The following is an 8,480-nucleotide window of genomic DNA, read 5'->3' as shown; positions in this document are numbered from 1 at the left end:
TCACAGACTGGAACCTCTAAAATAGACATACATTCATTTATGCTATGCAGGCCTGTGCCATCAAACTGAAGAGCTATGGCCATGCTCTTGTCTCAATTTGCAGATTCTTGTCTTTTGTTTTCCCAAAGATCCATGAATCTAGAAATGGTGTTACAGGATGCTGAATTCTGCCCTGGCCAAATTCCACTTAGGGAACTGATTTTCTGCTCATGAAGTCTTCTATGGTGAGCCGCCTTTGTTAAGAAAAGCACAAGTAATTTCATGGAGAAATGAGTGTATCTGCTCTTTCAAAACTTACAATCTATGGATATTTCTGTTGGGAGGAGGAACAAAAAATAAATCCTATATGCCAGCTGCCAGCTGTGCATGTGACGGCATCCTTGGAGAATATTTAGGCACTCAAAAGATGATTCAATGGGAAAACTGAGAACAGAACACAAAGAGCCATTGAATGACAGAGTTATTATTAAGGAATATACTTTGGTTTTGTCAAAACATCTTGAATTACCATTTGGGAAAAATAAACATTTAAATGTTGGGGCTGTAATACCATTTTCCTTGCAGTGATTACTGTTTCTCCAGCCAGAGCTGAGGAGCAGGTGGAAATAATTCAGCGAAGAGTTCTTTTGGGCTTTATAATCTCACAGTCTCTGATCTGAAATTCTTTGGTAGCCCAGAAATATTATGCTTGAATTCGTAAATCTTGAAAAATTCTGGAGTAGAAAAACATAAGATTGAAACAACACAAAATATCTTATATTGCAAATTTTAGTCTCATGCAAACTGTATCACCTCAAAGCTTCTCTTTTAAATTATGCTAATGAGACAGTGCATTTATTTTGTTTTCTACTTAATGCAGGAGCTTTGTTGTAAGTGCCCAACTTCTCCGTTTCTGGGTAGTCCAGACAGAAATAATGCCTGTCTTTTATGTGCCATACACATCCTGGTGTAGTTCAGATGATGTGACAACTCTAAGCCTCTATGTTGCTCAAAGGTTAAATCTTGTCACTAAGAGAGTTGCAGAAGACCTGGTAAAAGCCAGTGTAAGCTCAGTTAGAACTTCATTCACTAGAAATGAAATGTTTTCCTAGCAAAGTCCACACAAGGCTGAAACTGAAGAAAATCATAGAGGTGAAATTTGTCTCTAATGAACACAAAGTACTAATTTACTTGTTTTCATCCTGCATGTCTGGCAAAGGAGACACTGCTATATGGGACTATGGTTGAAATGGCATCACTATTCCGTCACCCACACAAGTCTAGCAATTCCCAATAATCATGCTTCTCAAGCAGTCAGTGAGTCACTGCTGATCTGTTTTCTGCAAAGTAGACCTCTGGTTCCCATGGTGATCAGAAGTGACAGTTATTATGGGCTGCTACTAAAGATTAGCAGTTGTGTGTGCCCACTAAAAGAAGTTCTTACCTGGTTATAGTCCCTGGGTGTTTTGCAGTACATCATCATTGCTTCCTACTGTCAGCAATTTAAATGCTTCAGGTGAATTGGCTTTGTGGAGAACAGACTGAAGGAGGGGGATTTGGGGAGTATTTTTGTTTTGCAATGTATTTAGAACAAGATGAAGAAAATAACAACTCTGTAAACTTTCCATAGAGCAATGGTGGTCCAGTATTGCAGGAAATCTTTTGAGGCTGGGCTAAATGACTCAACCCTTGTTTTAAAGATAATCAAGCACAGAACTTAGGTTTATCATAATAGGAGCTATTTCATTTTATCTGATCTAACAATTTTTGCTGAAACTCAGGGGTTTTCAAACACGGAAGAACTTCCTAGACAGCAGAAATCTGTCACCCCTGTTGTGGGATCTTCTGTTTACTGGTCCCTATTAAAATATGTATAGCTGAAGATAGGACTCACCTCATGAACCAGCTCATTCTGTGAAGTGCTGTGAAACTCTCATTAGCATAGCTGTACTATGCTAATGAGAAAAGTACCACAGGATGAAGCCTGGGTAAAAGTGAGCTTTGTGTGTCAGAAAGGAGAAAACACATAGGAGAACAGGAGAGTGGGGATTATTGTGCAGTGAAGAGAGATGTAGAAAGAGGTTAGAAACAGAAAATGATGTAAAAAAGGAAATACCTTAATTAAGTATCCATTGCATTTCTCTGTGATTGTAATCTCTAGAGCAAGAAGTAGACAGCTGCCAATTGTTTTAAAACTGAAGAGAAATGTGAGTTGGCTTATCACGTCATTTCACCCCTCAGATGTCTGAGACTGCAAACCTTTAAGGAAATAGCTTGTCTCATTTTTATTTGCTTAAAGTCCAGTGTAATGAGCCCATGCACCTTAATGGTCCTTCTGGGTGTTACCAGGATATATAAATATCCTGCTGTATCTTTCAAAATTTCTTTTGCTGTTTCCTTTAGTTTATGTCTATAGGCAGTCTGTGAAAAAGACGTAAATACAAAGATGTAAAAAAAATTAACAGGGTTAATATAAGAATAGATTACATTGCAAGAATATATAACATGCAAAAAGGAAGCCAATGTTTAATCTGAAAAACAGTGTAGAGATAAAACCTAAACTTTGGTTTAGTTATGCCATGTATTTTAGATTTCTGATATAACCAATGAATCACTGTGCAAATTATTCATTTGGGTCACAGCACCTTATTGGTACTCTAGAATTATCTTTGCACTCACAGAATTTTGTTTCTGATGTTTGATTCCTATGTTACAGGAGATGGCAGTAATGTGAAATACTAAATTCCACACTTCACCTTTGTTGTCCTCTTCTTGTGTTGTCTGAATCTCAGTTGTTGTCTGCAGGATGGCTTCATCTCCATAAAAACTGAGGTTGTGATTCAGAATGACAGTTAATTACAAGCAAGTCATATTTGATAACAGTTTTGTGGGGGATACCAGACTGCTAGAAAATGCAAGACTTCATTGCAGTTAGGGAGGCATTCAAACTTTGGAGAGTCCACACCGCATCACTATCAAACTTGACTTGTCAGTATGCAAATATAAAACCACACACATAAATAAACAAAATCAGGGAGGTAACACACACTTTCAAGCTTATATCCAATATCATTTTTATGGTTATGTATTACTGGAGTCTGACTGTAACCTGGAGCCGTGAATATTTACCTTACCTACAGCTAGGTATGCATTCCCTGAAGGATATTGCTGTGAGGAAGCCTTGGAAGGACTCCCACTACCTGGGTTGTTTGTAGGAGCCTCACATGCTTATGGGAAATCAACCAATAGACTTTCTCTAAAATTAAAAGATTTAATCAGATCATAATGTATAAATAATATCAACTTGATCAAACTCCAAGTATCTGGTTATTAAAACAATGTACTTCATATTTGAAGTCTCACATTAAATTAGCTGTCTGCTTCTTTTTCCTTTTCCAAATTGTGAGTTACCTAAATAAATAAATAAATAAATTCTTTTGGCTTTACAAGGAACTGCTTCAGATCATCAGATAGAAACAAACCATTTCTGGCAGGAATAAATTTCTAATAAGGGAACTGTGCCAGCCAGGAGAGATGGAGGGCTTATAAATTCCAAATTATTTTAATAGGATGAATAATAGTTGGAGAATTTACATAGCACTGTTAAAGAGAATTTTTTTAAGACATCATTGCTTGTATAAGCATTGCTTCTTGAGAAACCCAAGATTTCCATTGGAAAGAACCCTGAAAATCACTACTTGAAAAATAAGTTTTGATTTATGATAATATTTTCTCAAGAGCAGCATTATATTTTTCTCCTTGAATTTCAAGAGAAAGCCAAATTCTCATTGGAGCCAGTGAGTAAACAGCCTACCTCTCCTTGCCTGCAAACAATCACAGATAATTCTCATTCAGAGGTACAAGAAAAAACATAACTGGTAGTAGTAATGTATGTGTTCATACACTTGAAATGAATCCAAATCCTTAACAAATTCATGTAGATTACACTAGATTTCATGCTCTTCCTTTCAAGTATTATCATTAAAACATGATACTTCTTTTTTTTTTTTTTCTTGTTGGTTGAAATAATCCCCAGAAAAAATATTTCTTCCATGTTTGTTGCAAGAATGTGTAATCCTTTATAATTTGCAGCACTTCTTGCACTACTTCTCATTTTTATCTAGAGTTCAACTTCTGGCATAAAAAACCTCTGCCACAGACTACGTTCTCCCAAAGGGCTATGCTCACACCTGTGCTCAGCTGAGCATTCCAAGTAGGTGCTGCTGGAGATTTTATCCTGAATGTTTCACTACTCAGCTGTCTTTCTCAACTTCAGTCAAAACAGGGACAACGTTGCCTGATTATATTGTAGGAGAATTTACTGCATGTATGACTGTGTCATATTGAGATTTGCACTGGCACAGTTTGAGGAGTCTTCATTATCCATGAGGATATTGAAACCTCATCTTGGCTCCTGCATGACACCTACTTGACATGGTTTAGCCCCAACCAGCAATTAAAGCCCACACAGCCACTCTCTCACTCCTCCCAGGTGGGATGGGAGAGAAAACTGGAAAAGTGAGATAACTCGTGGGTTGAGATAAAGCAAAAAGCTTCACACACAACAAACAAGCAAATAAGGAATTCATTTACCACTTCCCAGGGGCAGGCAGGTGTTCTTGAGGAAAGCAGGGCTCTGGCATGCCCAACACTGACTTGGGAAGACAAACACCATCACTCTGAAAGTCCTCCCCTTCATTCTTCTTCCCCCAGCTTTATATGCAGGTATGGAATGTCCCTTGGATCACTGGGGGTCAGCTGTCCTGGCTGTGTCCCCACCCAGCTTCTTGTGAGCCCTCAGTCCATTTGCTGGTGGGATGGTGAGAGGCAGAGATGGCCTTGATTCTGCTCAGCAATAATGAAAACATCCCTGAATTACTAACACTATTTCCAGAAAAAATCCACAAAACCACAGCCACATCTGAACTACTCTGATGAAAATAAATTCTTAACCCAGCCAACAGCAGCAAACTCCTTTAAATTTTGTATTACAAAGTTGGAAGGCACAAAATGGTGGGAAAGTGTCTCCATTACATTTCAGTTTGTGCAGTGATGTGCAGAACAAGAGCAAGCATTACTGGTGAATTAGTTGGATAGATGACTTGGCCACACTTCAGTCTCTTCGGAGTGCCTTGAAATGATGACAAAAGGAGCGACATAAGGAATCAGTATCACAAATACCTGTATTAAACATTGCAAATGCTAGCAGTATCTGGTGCTCTGTCCTGTGAAAATTTCACCTCCATGCCCCTGTAGATAGTAAAGGAAATTACTCCTGGTAGTTTTTACCCTAAAAATTAATTCCTCAGAGTGACTGATCAGTATTCTTGCCTAGGTCATGGGGTCTGGCTGATGTACAGAGGGTGTAGCTCTTCATAGTCTGGAACCCCTGCTCTGCAGCCTGCTAGTTGTGTCACACGGTTCTGTAGTGCACCTCCATGCTGTCTGCCTGTGTGAGCAGTCATATTGGCCTGGAGAAAGAGCTGGTTGACTGCTGTGGCAGAGGACACATCCATGACATACTCCCTTTGTTGATTCCACTGTCTCTGTTGCTCTCAGTGAGGTATGGCAGCTTCACAGCAACCGAGGGAGCAGCCACATGCTGGTGATTGTCCCCAGGCCAGGTGCTGTCCCCACCCAGGACAGCAGGCCAGCACAAACACTACTGTGCTGGAGAGGCTGGGCTGGTCTTTGGCTGGCCAAAGTCTTAAGCAATTCTGGTGTTTGTTTTCCTGCACCTCTTGCTCTCTTAGCAGCAGAATCCAAGAAACTGCACTGAGTTTCCTTTTGTATACCTCCTGGACAAGCCTCATGTTCAGAGCTGTGCTGGTGACAATCAAATTAATCATCATCTGTCATCAGTTGCACATTGCCAGGCTCTCCCAGCAGTCTCAGAGTCTCATCCTAGGCTGTAGGCTGAAAAAAAAATCCTTGACCAAAGTAGGTCAGCAGACCATGCCTGGCCTCGAGCAACAGCTTCAATCAGGGATGGCAAATTTCTCACTATTGCTCCTAAGAATTTTCTTCAAAAGTGATACTTTTCTTTCAAGTGGGAAAGAGCTTTACAGATGTAGATGGCAATGACAGCTCCCTGAACCTTGGATCCTCTGCCAGTACTTTACAGAAAAGGTGTTCTGATGAGAGAGAATCCCAAAGCAGGGGATTTACTATTAAAAAAACCCCACCAAAACCAAAAAAAAACCCACCTAAAAATGTGTAAGGAATTGTTTGTAATGAACCTTGATACACATCTGGCATTCTCATTTCTGTAACACTGAATTGCTCGTTCCTTAAAAGCAGACAATATCTGAAGTTTTTTTTCCATAATATCTATACATGCAATTTTAGCAGCTAAAAATTTACATTTTTTTCAAAACACTTATTTCAAATTTTGAAAAAAGTTGCTTTATGTCTACTATCCTGGTTCCAAAATTTCCCAAATTAATTAACCAATCATTTCAAAGCTTGTGGTGATTTAGTTTACACTTTATGGTTTCATTTTAATAGAGAGACTCAAGTGGTTTTAAAATGAGGGGTTATGAAATTTTACAAAATATTTAGCAATGAGAATGCTAACAGTACTACTTTTCACTTTGGCACTGCCGGTGATGAAGTTATCGTTTGTGGACATAACTTAAAAATTAAATTGTCTCTAAAGGAGCTTTTAGGTTAAGTTTCAAAGATTAGAGTATATAAAAATGATGCATCTGGGCTACTTCAGATTGTCCTCTAAGCCATAAAAATATGTCTCTGAGGTTTTTTCTATAGAGAAATTCTTGCTGTTGTCCAGTGATTCATTAGAGCTCTGGTCTAGCCTCTCTACAGATGTTACTATTATTCTGCAAGGAAAAAAGACAACCAGCCATTTCTGGGCACTCTGTAAAGTCTTGAAAGCAATATAGCTTAAAATAAATGTTTGTATCCTGCTGTGTTCTTTTGACCCTCAACTGTGTTCTTTTGACCCTCAATGCACTTTGGGCACTACTAAACTATAAATATTATATAAATAAGATCAAAAGATTCACTCTCTCATGCTCAGAAAATTTGAAGAATACCAAAATTAAGAATTAATTTAAATTATAATATTAAATTAATTATATTACTGATATATTTCTATTAGGACACATTTTTTGACAATGTGATCAATATTATTTTTATGCTACAATAGATTAACCTGTTATGAACAAAAATTCGGTTAATATTTTTTTGTGAGATAAAGTTACAAAGAGGCAGCCAGATCACTGGCCCTGCCCAAGTTCTGCGCGTTTTGTTATTGTAATCACGGGTCGTTGTCGTTAATGGTTGTTTTTGTATTAGTAAAAGCCCTGGCTGGGGCGAGTTAATGGCCCTTCTCCTGGGTGGGGACCTTCCCGAGGCTAAGTTGTACCTTTCCCAGAATAGTGAGGACACCTGAGAGGGTGGGGGGGGGGTTATGCAAAGTGACTCCCAAGACCAGAATGCTTTGTGGGACCCCCGACTCCCAACCCACGGAGAAACCCCAAAAACAACGAGCCACCTAAGAGTTGAGAGACTGGAGTGATGTCTGGACGTGAGGAGCCGAATGCTGAGCCTGCAGAGATGCGGAACACCTTCGGACCCTCTCGCCCTGACCAGAGTGACGACCCCGGCGGTGAGACCAGGCCGACTGAGTGGGAGGGGCACCATCTGACGGGGGCAACATGCCCTAAAGGCTCCCACGAGGACTGGATTCCCCCAGCTCTGCCCCTTGTGGACAGAGCTGGGCATATCCTCCTCCTCTGAGTTGACTAGGGAGCGATGACGGATGCTGCAGACCCGTCGAGCCACCCAATCCTGAGCTGATCACTTTTAATAAAGGCATTAAAAAGGAGAAGAACTCTCCTGGCCCTGTTTATTTCAAACCTAATTAGAAATCTATGGGAAAATATATTTTCTGTTGAAATTTTGCAAATGCTTTTTTATTCATTTTATAATGGTTTTATCCTTGCTTTGGGCAATTTTGTTGCCCAGGATTATGCTTTTTTGCCTGTGTGCAAGTTTGATAATAAAAATGCAATTGTTTATGTCCTTTCTTATTTTTGGACTACTGAAAGCTAGTTCTTTATTAACCAAAGATGGATAATTGATGAGGGCAACATCTCCCAATAATTGTCAGTTGCTGTCTAAAATGCAGAATGAAAATGTCAATTCTTCAAATTGCTGTAACTCAAATGATTTTGTTTTGCCATTACTATAACTTACTGGGAACTCAAAAGCTTCCATCATGCTGTTGAATGGGTTAAAATAAACTTGGAGAGAAAAAGAAGGATGGTACCCTTTCTGCTTCATGAAAACTAGTGTAGGTACAGCAAGGTAAGAAAAATTTCAAAAGAGAGTCCAGTGAAATAAACAGGACAGGAGACTTTTTCTTCTTTTTAATGCCTTTATTAAAAGTGATCAGCTCAGGATTGGGCAGCTCGACAGGTCTGCAGCGTCCATCATTTCTCCCAGGGCCACTCAGAGGAGGAGGATATGCACAGCTT

The sequence above is a fragment of the Melozone crissalis genome, unplaced genomic scaffold (genome assembly GCF_028551555.1).
Source record: "Melozone crissalis strain CALT ecotype California unplaced genomic scaffold, PUWL_Pcris_2 ptg000004l_1, whole genome shotgun sequence".
NCBI classification, from domain to species: domain Eukaryota; kingdom Metazoa; phylum Chordata; class Aves; order Passeriformes; family Passerellidae; genus Melozone; species Melozone crissalis.
Note: the sequence above shows the minus strand (reverse complement) of the source record.